General features: G+C 27.2%; 1 pseudogene; it reads left to right on the forward strand.

Annotated features, from left to right (window-relative positions):
* The first annotated feature begins 109 nt into the window (after positions 1 to 109).
* LOC149056151 (uncharacterized) overlaps positions 110 to 12,779 on the forward strand; it is an 89,698-nt pseudogene continuing 77,028 nt past the window's right edge.

The raw sequence follows: 12,779 nt of genomic DNA on the forward strand, positions 1-12,779 counted from the left end.
TTCTTGCCCACAAACGGTAGCCGTTGCCGATTACGTTCGGTTCAAGTGCCCTGCGTTGTATACGACTTATTTTGTGTGGGCACTGGGTAGGCACGATGAGGTGTATAATATGCGTACGTTCGTCTTATACAACAACAGCGGTGCGTTCTTTGCTCTGTTCCTACCCGGTGCGACCGCCCCTACAGTATCGCACGGTCAACCGGGCGCGGACAAAAGCGTCTGGTAATAATAATAAGAAAAAGAAGGTTTGCAGTAAATCGTCAAAAGGCCGAAAAATATTATCGGCTACCGTATATAATATGCGAGTGTTGAGTATGCGTGGCGATGATGTCCGAAGATTATTATTATGCGATGACGGGCCGGACCACCCGCTTTCGTCGCCGGCCATTGTCCCTTTCCGCGGAGACGATGTATTTTCACCCACCCGCCCGATCGCACACCAAATATAATATAACTCCGGTGCCATAACAACATAAAGGAGGTAGGTACTCGTGTGCGTGCCTACACTGTATAATATCCTTCCACCCGACCACAGCATTGTTCCGCTTGTTTACAATGTATTTATTACTATTGTGGCGGTGGCTCGCAGAATTCTGGCCGGTCCAAAGCGGCGTCTATTCGAGTATTATATTATAAAATATTGTTTCGCAGTGTTTCTGACGTACGATGGGTATAATATTATTTTATTTCGTTATGTTTATTTTATTTTTTTTTCCAATTAAAATTCAATCACCGAATTGACGTGTAACATATAATATACACATCTATCCAATTAAGTAGAAAAAAAATTCCGCCATTCTGTTTTCGTTTTAAATTTTCTTTTGATCCTCTGGTGGTCGTACGCAGCAGAACAAAAATGTTTGTATTAATATAGTTTTATATTTCAGATGCACACGATATTATATATCTAAATTCTATAGTATGCAAATAATATAGTTGGCGATACTCGGACCATTTAAGTTTGATTGTTCGAGTTCAGATTTCGATATATAGATTAACCACACTTATTGTTCTCGATCATCAGCAGTCATCCCGATGATATGCGTCTTGACTTGAAGATTAAATTATCGTTCGTTTTTACAATCCTGAAATACTGAGAATAAAGAATAATACCTATACAATAGGTATACTAGGTATCTGTATTTACCTATATAATATTATTATACATTTATGCCTATTATAGTATTATGTTTATGGTTTGTTGAAGGGTACATGTTAATATTCATATAATTTGCCTTGATCTGCTCAATATTTCGATGTTATATCTAAACGATCTGCAAACTTCATAAAAACCATTTATATTTTAACGGTTAAATTGCAGTATCTACTGCAGAATGAGACAATTAATTGTGACGACCTGCATAATACACTAGCTGATCTCCGCGCACTTCGTTGCCCATTAAAAATACCAACTCTATATGATTCAAAATGTGTGTTTAATTCGTCGTTTAATACATGTTAATCATGTTCAAAACTTCCCATGGATTAACAAATTTATAAATTTACAAAACTCGAAAACTTGAAATGAATAATAAATAATAAATAGTTATAATTAAAAAATAATCCATCTTATATTTGAAGCCAATAGCAACCTTATAATATGGGTACTAAACATTTGGTATAATTTTTTGGTGGAAAGTTGGCGACACTATTGTATTTTTCAGTATGGTCACCCTCTTAGCCCCACAACTTTATTGGACTAGATTTATGCCAAAAACCTGCTCCACAATAAACTCTTTCGTTTAAAAAAAAAACAAGAGGATCTGATAAGTAATTTCAGAGTTTACCCCGTACAAAAAATTTCATTTCACATCTATATAATTAGATAGATATATAAAGTTGTTAAGACTATAAACATATTTAGTATATAGTCAACTCGAATTAGAGGTATGGTATTCTTGATAAAAAAAGTATATTATTTTATTTTAATCTTGTATAATATCTACCAATGATAAATAAAAAATTTGGTGGTTAAGGTTTGTGTAGTTTAACAGTATTTCTATTGAATTTTAATACTTTCCATATTTTATTCAAGTAATTAAAAATATAAAACTTGAAATTAATAATAATATTATAATAGGAAGTAGTTTATATAAATATACCACTCCGCCGCATGGGCGAAACTAGAACATTTTATTAGGATAAGCCAATTTTTTTTTCAATATTATTAAAAATAGTGAATTTACAATCTATATATGGTATCAAGAATTAGGGTTTTAATTGGCCAAATTATAAATATGAAAAAAATTATAATTACAAATTAAGTTTTTTTTTTATTTAAGTTTTAAATTTTATTATGTCACTATAATATTATTTAGTAAGTATTAGGTCAGGCCATGGCCCATGACCTTAGTGGCTATATATATATATATATATATATATGTATATTAGGTTATATTTTAAAATAATAAGCTAAACAAGGAAGGTATTAATTATATTTTCATAATGTTTTTTTTTAATGACAGTAATTAATAACTTACACTAAAGAATATTAAAAATTAAAGCCTTTAATAGGTATAGTGAAAAATAGATAATATTCGTGTGATCTTATTTTACTAATTTTTTTTGTTTATGCTCATAATTTATGATGTAATAGTATTACTTATTAATCATAATACTTGAAATGTAATTGCATCATCCAAATACATTTTCTCTGTATTTATTTTTAAACATTTTATACTTATAATGTATGAATATAAAATCTGAATTATGTTGAAATATATTATTTTTATAAATAATGAAAAATAACTCTATTTTAATAATGATATTAATTATAAATTTATGTTTATCAGGTTTTATTGTATTATATATGATTATATATATAAATATTTTTTTTTTTTTATGGTTAGGGCTTCGACAACTGAGGTCATTAGCCTGGATTATATATTTGTATGAATATAATATGTTATTATTATTTTGTTAATAACTACCAAAAATATTGTATACAAATATGCATTTACTTCTCATTAATTTAGCGAAATAAAGGAGCGCCCTATTGATGTGTGTATTATATCAAATTTAAAATTATTATTATAGATTTGTATATTTTATATACATTTTAAATTGTATTAATTTAATAGTATGATTATAATATATATACTACGTAATGAGAATAACCTAATTATTTTATTTAGTGAAACCCAATATGATGTAAGGTTTCACTATAACTTATAATACTAAAAAGCTTCCGCAGAATATATTTTTTATTTTAAATAAAATTCCATCTAATTGTCGTGACTAATCGTATTACAGTCTAAAAAAAAAAATACAATTCGATTTGTATAATGTCAAAATAAAAACTGAAGCTTAACGATATTATTATGCATTAATTACTTTTATACTTACATTTATACTTCCACGATTAATTTGATAATATTATTGAATATTGGCTTAAATATATTACTAAAACACTGTAAAATTCAAGTTTTTAATTAAAAAATGAAAATTTATGTGTGTAATAAAAATATGAAACAATGTGGATACACTCTTTACTTAAAAACGGTGTATGTTTATTTTATTTTTACAGTATCTAATGCCATGTAGGTGAACCAAGTTCGATAGCCAGATATTGAACACATATTTGTATTACATAGCAATTATAACATATTTTAAAGCCCTGGCCTCTGACTATCGAGTATCGATAATATATTGAACGTCAAATGAAACAAGTATAATTAATACTTAATACTGTTAATAGAAATAGATATAAGTAGATAACATTATCATAAAAAGTTTATTTTGATTAAGGTTGATTTTTAGGCAGTTTCGATAGATCGTTTAAGAACTAAAATATTTTCATGATAACATATCATCTAACCATTTTAGTAAGTCGAACAAAGGCCTATTTTTGTGAATAATGCGCCACTAAGTGTAATGTAACAATTGTTGCGTGTATTATAAAGTTATAAAATGGGTAACAACTAATTTTAAAAGTATTTATATTATTTAAACAAACAATATTAGGTATTAAGGTGCATATACAAACACACCTATGTAATGGCTTTCTTATTTTTATTCGATTACATAAAAAATTACGTATTGGATAAGCTTTGATGTTTTGCGATTGATGTGACAATAATTTGTAAATCATGGAATTATGGTTAAGATTATAGGTATCATATTAATTAATTTTAACAAAACAATATGTTTATGCTATTACATTTAAACAGAATAAAAATGAAAGCAAGACTATACTAGGCTACGTACAGGTTATAAAATCATATTATTACGTGTGATCATTTTTATTTGAATATATTTAAATATAAGTGAGAAACATTATTCCTATTTCTCGCAATGTAATAAAAAAAAAAAATTAAAAATTAAAAATTTTAAAAACACACTTTTCCATAAAAACATTTAAAAAAATATTTTTAAAATTGCCCTAAAAAGACAAAAATAATTCTCTGTACTTAAAAATAATGAAAAATTTAAAAGTGTGTGGTGCTCTTACACTTCACATATATTCCCAGTCACTATCTTATAAACATGATTGAACAAAGAAGTGTATGTGAGACTTTCCTTGGCTTTTAAATTTTTCATCAGTAAATTTTTCATTATTTTGCTCTTACACTTGACATATACTGCCAGTCACTATCTTATAAACAAGATTGAACAAAGAAGTGTATGTGAGACTTAGCTCGGCTTTTAATGTTTTGTATGATGCACCACACACTTTTACATTTTTCATCAATAAATTTTTCATTATTTTTAAGTACAGAGAATTATTTTTGTCTTTTTAGTGCAATTTTTAAAATATTTTTTTAAATGTTTTTATGGAAAAGTGAGTTTTTAAAATTTTTAATTTTTAATTTTTAATTTTCTACTTTTTAGTTGAAAGTAAATATTTTTATTAAACGTTTAAGAAATATGTTTGTGAAACAAAAAGAATCAAACTACTGGTGATTATGATTTATTTATAAATAAATAAGTTTATGTGGTCGTTAAGTGACAATTATTAATTATTAAATATTTATTAATTTATTACATATTTATTTAAATATTTTTCATAACTTGACGATCAGCGGCGATTAGGTAGCATAACACTGTGCGTACCGGCGATGATACTCGGCGGCGTAAATGCGGACGACCGTGTGAGGTTCTTTGGTTTCAACAATACAGTCGTAAGCTGTATCACTGCAGAAGCACACAGTGGAAACGGGGGGTTTACGGCGACGTCGTGGGGACAATCCTTTTTTTTTTTTGGTCCATGTCCCAAAATGACAACGGATTATTGTATTGTCATCCAAGACCAAGGTCTATACCAATTTACAGAATTTTTCATCTTCAAAAAGTGCCTCAAATCGAGCGCGCAAGATTTGATCACAGACGGACGTGAAAGCGAACTTAAGAAAAGTGTTAAAAATAGTCCATTCTATACTAATTCCATAACTTATTTTTTTTATGGAGATGTAAACACTAGACATACAAGAAGCGCGTTCTATTGGTTCGTATGTTTGAACGTGAGTCAAATGTAATTCAACTTGTAGAGCGCGCTCATGTACTCCCAAACCGATATTTTTGTAAACTCAAATCTAACACTTCAATATAAATCCGATAGTTTTGTTCAAATAATGCATAATTGATTATTACTAAGGAGCAAGTGTATTAAGTGTTAAGCTAAGTACGTGTAACATAATACAAAACGAGTATATTTCGTATACATGATACGATATTACGATATACGATATTAAATTATTAATATATTTCTAAAACATAATTTATTTGTTAGAAAATAAAAATCAATAAAATTCACTCACAAATAACTATACTTCAGTTGTCAACAATCAAATTTACGCTTTAAATTCACTGAGCCACTTACCTACCTCTTTTTAATGATAATATTTTAAATATAATAAATATATGCAGTCTATTTTATTAGTGTTTACTTTTTATCCAAATTAAACTCTAACAAAAAATATATCATTTCCTATTACAATGAATTTTTATACATTTGTAAATAATACTTTTTTTTAAATGTAAAATAAAACAATTTGTATGATACTAATTACTTTATATTGTTATAATGAATCATATGACTACGCTGCACGCTGTTGAAAATTTAACAAAAATGTTTGATTTTGTCTTTCCATCAATAAAAGTCACAAATCGTGATTTAATTTTTGTGTCATATGGAACATGATACCTGCCGCGGGTTAAGAGTGTTTATTATTCCTTACAACAATCTAGAAAGGGTGGTTTTTTAAATCTTGTCATGCTTTTTAGATGAGCTGTGGGTACTAAATAAATATTTATACTAAATTATTATATGTATTATTTACTATGCAAAGTATTTATATAAATATATTATGTTATATTATTAGAAATATCGTTTTCCATATAATCAAGACATAATTTAATATAGAAATATTATTACTATATTAAATTTGTTTATTGAGTAGAATGCAATATATTGAGATCAGCAATGAAAATTTACTTAATAATAATAAATTTGGCGTTGTATCATTTTTAGGAATATACATTATGAAATCACATAAATTGCCATTATACACATGCCATTTAATTTCACTAAGCATCTTAACCTACGTAATTATAACCGACTCGGAATCGCTACACGAAAAGCGTATTTTGCATCTTGGTACATGTACATACATTTACATACCTGCCGTACATAAAATATGATGAATATAATATAATTATATAATTTTATGTAAGCTTAATGTATAACTCTAAGTAAATTAAATATTAGCAATATACATAATACATGTGTAATAATGTACAAACAATGTGGATATTTTAACAGTAAAAACTAGTAATTTTTTTTAAAATATTTATCTTTCTGATTTTGAATTAATATGAATGACCCAATGATTGGAATCTGAATTATTCATCAATATCATTATGAAGTTAAAGGTTATACAAGAAAATGAAAGTCTCTATTTTAAATTAAAAACAGCAGCTTGAGTGTTTTATACAGGCACAAGGGTGGTTAAAATAACATGTATTGTCATTTATAAACAGTACCTTTTTGAACATTCCGTAAATATGAAATAATCGCTCATATAGTACTTAATAGTAGTGTTTACGGGTTAAAAGAATTATCTAATACATAATTATTTCGAACTGCACTTTCTTGAACTATAAATTGTAGGAGTATATTTAGATGCTTTACAATATTTTTGTAACATTGATCAAAACTATTTTCTATTTTATACATAACGGGCCCACGCCTCACAGGGCTTAAGGTGGGCAATATATATTAATATTTCTAATTCCTATAATACAGATATAACTGGCAAAGTAAAAAAAAAATAATAATATCAAGAAGACAAATGGTTCATGATGAGTAGGTAGGTATCTAGACTTTCTTTTATACATCCACGTTAAATTGTATGCACATTGCTCAATGATTCAGAATATATTTTATTATTTTTAAAATCTATTCTACTGCGAGTGTATTCTTTACACATAGTAATAATTTAATAGTGATTTAAAATCGACAATAGTGCAATTTTTTTAGAACGCGGTAAAATACGTATACCTACCTACATGACTGTTAATAGCAATATGTTATTTAACATATTATTATGATGATTAAATTAAAACTGTTTTAGAAAGCTTGTGAACTCATCTTCCCGGTAAAATGTATTCAGTTTATTGTTATTATTTTTGTGTTATAATTGTTTTGATCCGCGTGGGTATATATATATACTATATATTATTATATTTTTATAAAGATACAATAATTATACTCAAACATGCTTAGGCTTATACGTAGGAACGTAGGTAGTACAAATTGTAGATTTTATAATTATATTACCGTCAAATCTTTTGACTATATACAAACCTATAGAGGTTTTTTTTTTGTATTCAATAAAACATGATATGTTAAATAATTATTTTTAGCACTTTTACTGGTATCGAACTTGTACTTTTTGTGGAACTCATTACTGTTACATATTTTACTTAAGTTAAATTTTAAACGTGAAACATTTCGATATTCCATTACGCAATCTATAATTTGTTTTCCATTTCTTTACAACTATACCTATAGAGATTAATAATATCATTATCATTCCCATTACTTTTACTTAAATGCTAATACCTATTAGGTATACCTATCTAACCACGCGATTATTATTATTATTTGTTAGAGATGGGATTTTCAACTCAATAACATGAGTCAGTTCACTTGACTCAGTTCACTCAAATGAGTTGACTCGGGGAGTCAACTCAGTGAGTCAACTCCCAATTTCCATTGACTCCTATTAACTCCAAGTTATCAGTTCATTAAATTAAACAACTCTCGTATGACAATTCGTTTAAGAGTTACTTCAGAGTATATTAGATTATCTATCACTAAATATATGAACTATTGATTTATAAAAATGTATGAAGACCTTATTCAATATTAGTTTTAATTTACTAAATTGTTTCTGTCATTTAATGCAATACAATAATATGTCATATACTTGTGTATTTACTAATATTAAAATATTATACAATGAGGAATTAATTTGAACTTTTATTTTATATACAAATTTAATTTAAAATGTTATATGTGCCTCATGAGTTCTTAAGAGGACGCTACACACGCATGTGTTGTCTCCGTCTTACACGCGTACTACATCGCAAATTTTCGTTCTCTAGATTCAATAGTGTGCTGTTAGTTTTGATATTAGAGTGAATTGACCCATTATCAAACATTTAGGTAAGAACATTATCTGTGTTCTCATGTTGGTTTTTTACAATATTTTAATTTTTAAATGAGTTATGAGCATGTTAAGTGTGAATATTTGAAAATTAAAATAACTCATTTAAAAATTAAAATATCGTAAAAAACCAACATGAGAACACAGATAATGTTATTACCTAAAAGTTTTATAATGGGCCAATTCATCATACGCGTTACTAACATACCTTACGTAACGTATATGGTTACATATTAGAATAATATTATTGTGTAGTGTGTACTATCATCTTAATATATTTATTTATTATGTAGACATGTAGTATGTGTAGATTGTGGTGAAGGCGAATTGCCAGAGTTAGATGAATCAGTACTGAGTCAGTAAATCTAAATCCGTAGTATCACCCCATAATTCATGAATTGATAAGTGATAACACAAATTCACGAGTTGTAGTGAATCAGTGGTAACACTGAGTTATTGAGTCACTGAACTAAAGCAAACTGATTCAATTCGTTCAGTTCACTTAAAAGAGTCAACTCTTTGAATCAACTCACTCACGAACTACCCATCCCTATTATTTGTTTTATGTAATAATATAAATTATAAACCTACGAGAATATTTTGTATGCGATTTACTAATTTTATGTAATAATATTTATACACACGGAGTATAAAAATAAACTCGTGTCACAATATTAGGCGTTTATTTTTTTGCAGAGATTTTATTAGGTACTATTAAATTTATTGTAATTTTGAATTTCATAACGAAATATTATAATGTGATTAACTTATAATTCCTAATTATCATAATAATATTAGAAAGAACAAGGTAGTAAGTTATTATCCAGAATCATAAAAAATGTTTATAAGTTTAAGTATACAGTAAAAATAGCTTATTGTTTTTATTTTCATATTTTTTCAATAACAAAACGACCTTAAACTGCAAAATTTTAATCTGATATATTAGAAATATGTATTTTTTTCGATTATGATAAAAAAATTCTATTATGCATCATAATTAAAGTCCTTCAATTACATATTTTTTAGTACAATCTCTAATGTAAATTTAACCACACCACTTCGCCTTCAATATAATAATCGATAGAATTTTTTTATTAGATATTTTGTGAATTTCTTATTGTAGAACCTAAAATAACCACATAGTACAATAATTATAATTTTACTACAATTTGAATTTTGGAACTTGTATAGATTATAGTAATTTTATTTCACAGATGAAATATAAAATGTATAAGTTGTCAGTATAAGTCTTACACCTTCCTAAAATATATGTATGTTATAAATTACTGTGTGTGACCTACCCAAGAGTAATATAGTAAAAATAACATTTTATAACATACAAAAATGATGTCATCAAAAAATAAGCTTTAATAAACTTAGTTGCTCTTATCACAACATTTTCGAAAAACTTCACATTATGTTGTGGTGGTAGAATTAGGGTTTTTATAAAAACGTTATAACTGACTAAGGTGAATGAGTGTTCTCCATAAATACGATAATATGTCAGATATGGTTAAATACGCTTTAATTATCAGTAGAAAACCCATCGATGTCATTTCATGAAATAAATTGGAATATTTTTGGGGCAGTCAACAATACAATATTTTTTTTTTTTTTTTGCTCTACCACATTTGTATTATTGCCATATTACCACATAATTTGCTGATCATGATGCATACACCACGCTCGACAATACGGACGAGTATGTTTTTCTGATAAATAGTATTTTCGTACTATATGCTTATAAGATTTGACCACCTTGTCGATTATAAAGTCTGTGAACTGCGCACGAACACAACGAACATCATTATTATCATATTCACTGGATTGAACGGCGATGGCGATTGCGGTGACTTAAACGATCTATTCAACCTGAGGGTCGGTCATCCGCCACAGCCACAGTGCAAGTCGATCCGTCGGGATAATTGTTGGTTAAACGCCCGTGAATTTACATAACGCGTATTGCATATTATTATTATTGTACATCATGTGGAAAAATTATTATAATAATATAGATACACATAGGGGAAAGATAAAAATCGCATAATTCGTTACGGATATAATATGTAATATATATACATATCATACATAATAACATAATACATAACCACAGTGCAACAGGGAGTTATTGCAGATGTATTATAGATACATAATACCTTAAACGCATCGCCAAACAATGTACAGGAGGATTATTTTATAATTTTGCGTTATTTAAAGCCTTATCACGATGTTCAAACACGCTAATCTTCGAAACCACTTAACTTAATTTTAATGAAATATTATAAATGTTGCTTGTTTGGTTAATTTGAATGATAGCATAGTTGCTATCTCGTTGTGTGACCAATTATTTTTGTTATTGAAAATGTATGAAAGGATTTGGAGATATACGATGGACATTTTTGTTTGTAAATGGTTACTATTTGTTACAGCTTACTGATTTTATCAATAAAATGATAAGTTAGTATTTTTAGCCATTGGTTACTAGGGAAGATGAGGTAAAAACATGCATTAAATTGCATATGCAAATAAAATTATTGAAAAATATAAATTCTTGGCTCCAGCAAAGTCAGGCAGGACGGGACATCTAGTACCTATCAAATTTATATTTCCGCTACATTATATCTTACATTTTAAGATAAAGAATATTGTCAATGTTATATTGGCATTTAATATATAGGTATTATTCAAAAAACATAATGATAAATATTTTAATTATGTTATACTGCTTAAGTATATAGTAGTTATGTAAAAATATTTGGCGTTCAAATACAATCACCCTGTATAATACATGTGTATTTTGTACTCGCATACAACAAAGTAAACGCGTCTAATATTATACGCGTGGAAATAATGGTAATAAATATATACACATTTGTATACTTATAATATGTGTAGAGATAATAGTGATGACGTTTAAGCATAACCACTGCGGGCAAATATAGAAAACAAAAGTATGTACCTATATTGTCTATACTATATATTGTGTGCTTATTCATACCATTATATTATATACTTTTTATAACTATACCTGTACGTGAAGACGATCGCATGTACCTACTATTATTAAAGTATTATTTTGTTGGTTTTTTTTATTTGTTTCGAACTCATTCGAAGACCTTGAGCAAAGACACTCGACCTTGTGGTCGACCTATGCACGCCAACCAACAACGAATCCTCGTGTACGCTTAAACACAATAATAAATATTATGATGTGACTATAACTTACAGCCTATAAGCCCATAATATGATATACGACGGATGTGCGACGTTTTTCGCGTTCCCATCGCTTAACTTTCATAGTTATATCATTATACAGACTTACAATTACTATAAAACTCATCAAATAAATAATTATATGTATCAATAATTAATATTTAATAATAAATATTTGTTACAAGCAATCAGCAAAGCAAAAAACTGGGTATTTTATAAAATTCTTGACAATGGCAATAGAATTCACAAATCACCAATGTAGACATTATAATATAATATATAAGGCCTAGGTATTTCATACATATATCAAGATCTAACAGAAATATAATACTGAATTTATATTTTTAGTTTTATCTAAAGGTAGGTACTATACAAACTGAAGAAATGGTTCTATAATTAGTATATTAATATTTAGTTTAAAATATAAAAAGACAATGATTTCATATTTAATTATTATTTTGTGTAAATTAATATTTTGGAAATGTAAAAATCATAAAAATAGAGATAGATGCATAAGAATTGTTACCGAGTTTATAATATTATAATCACAATATTTATTATATACCTTAATATTGATTCAAAAACAGGTGACCGCAATAAAATTTCATATGTATGATATATAACTACTAACTATACTAACTAAAATATGAAATAGAACACAAATTTTAGTTTCAATAGGTTTTAAATTTTTGCACAACTCACATTATAAATTATTTGCACGGAAACCTTCTATACTTCCTGTACTAAAAGTTGCTAACATTTTTCAAAATCCCAAATTGTTTGCAATAAATCGGTTACTATTTTAATTTATATTAATATTATTATATTATAATTTTGGGATAATTTTTTTTCCAAACAATTATAAAATACTCGGATTTTCTCTATTTTCCATAAGAT

Source organism: Diuraphis noxia, unplaced genomic scaffold (genome assembly GCF_037042655.1).
Source record: "Diuraphis noxia isolate RWA-SAM2 unplaced genomic scaffold, SU_Dnox_SAM2 contig0004, whole genome shotgun sequence".
Taxonomy (NCBI): Eukaryota; Metazoa; Arthropoda; class Insecta; order Hemiptera; family Aphididae; genus Diuraphis; species Diuraphis noxia.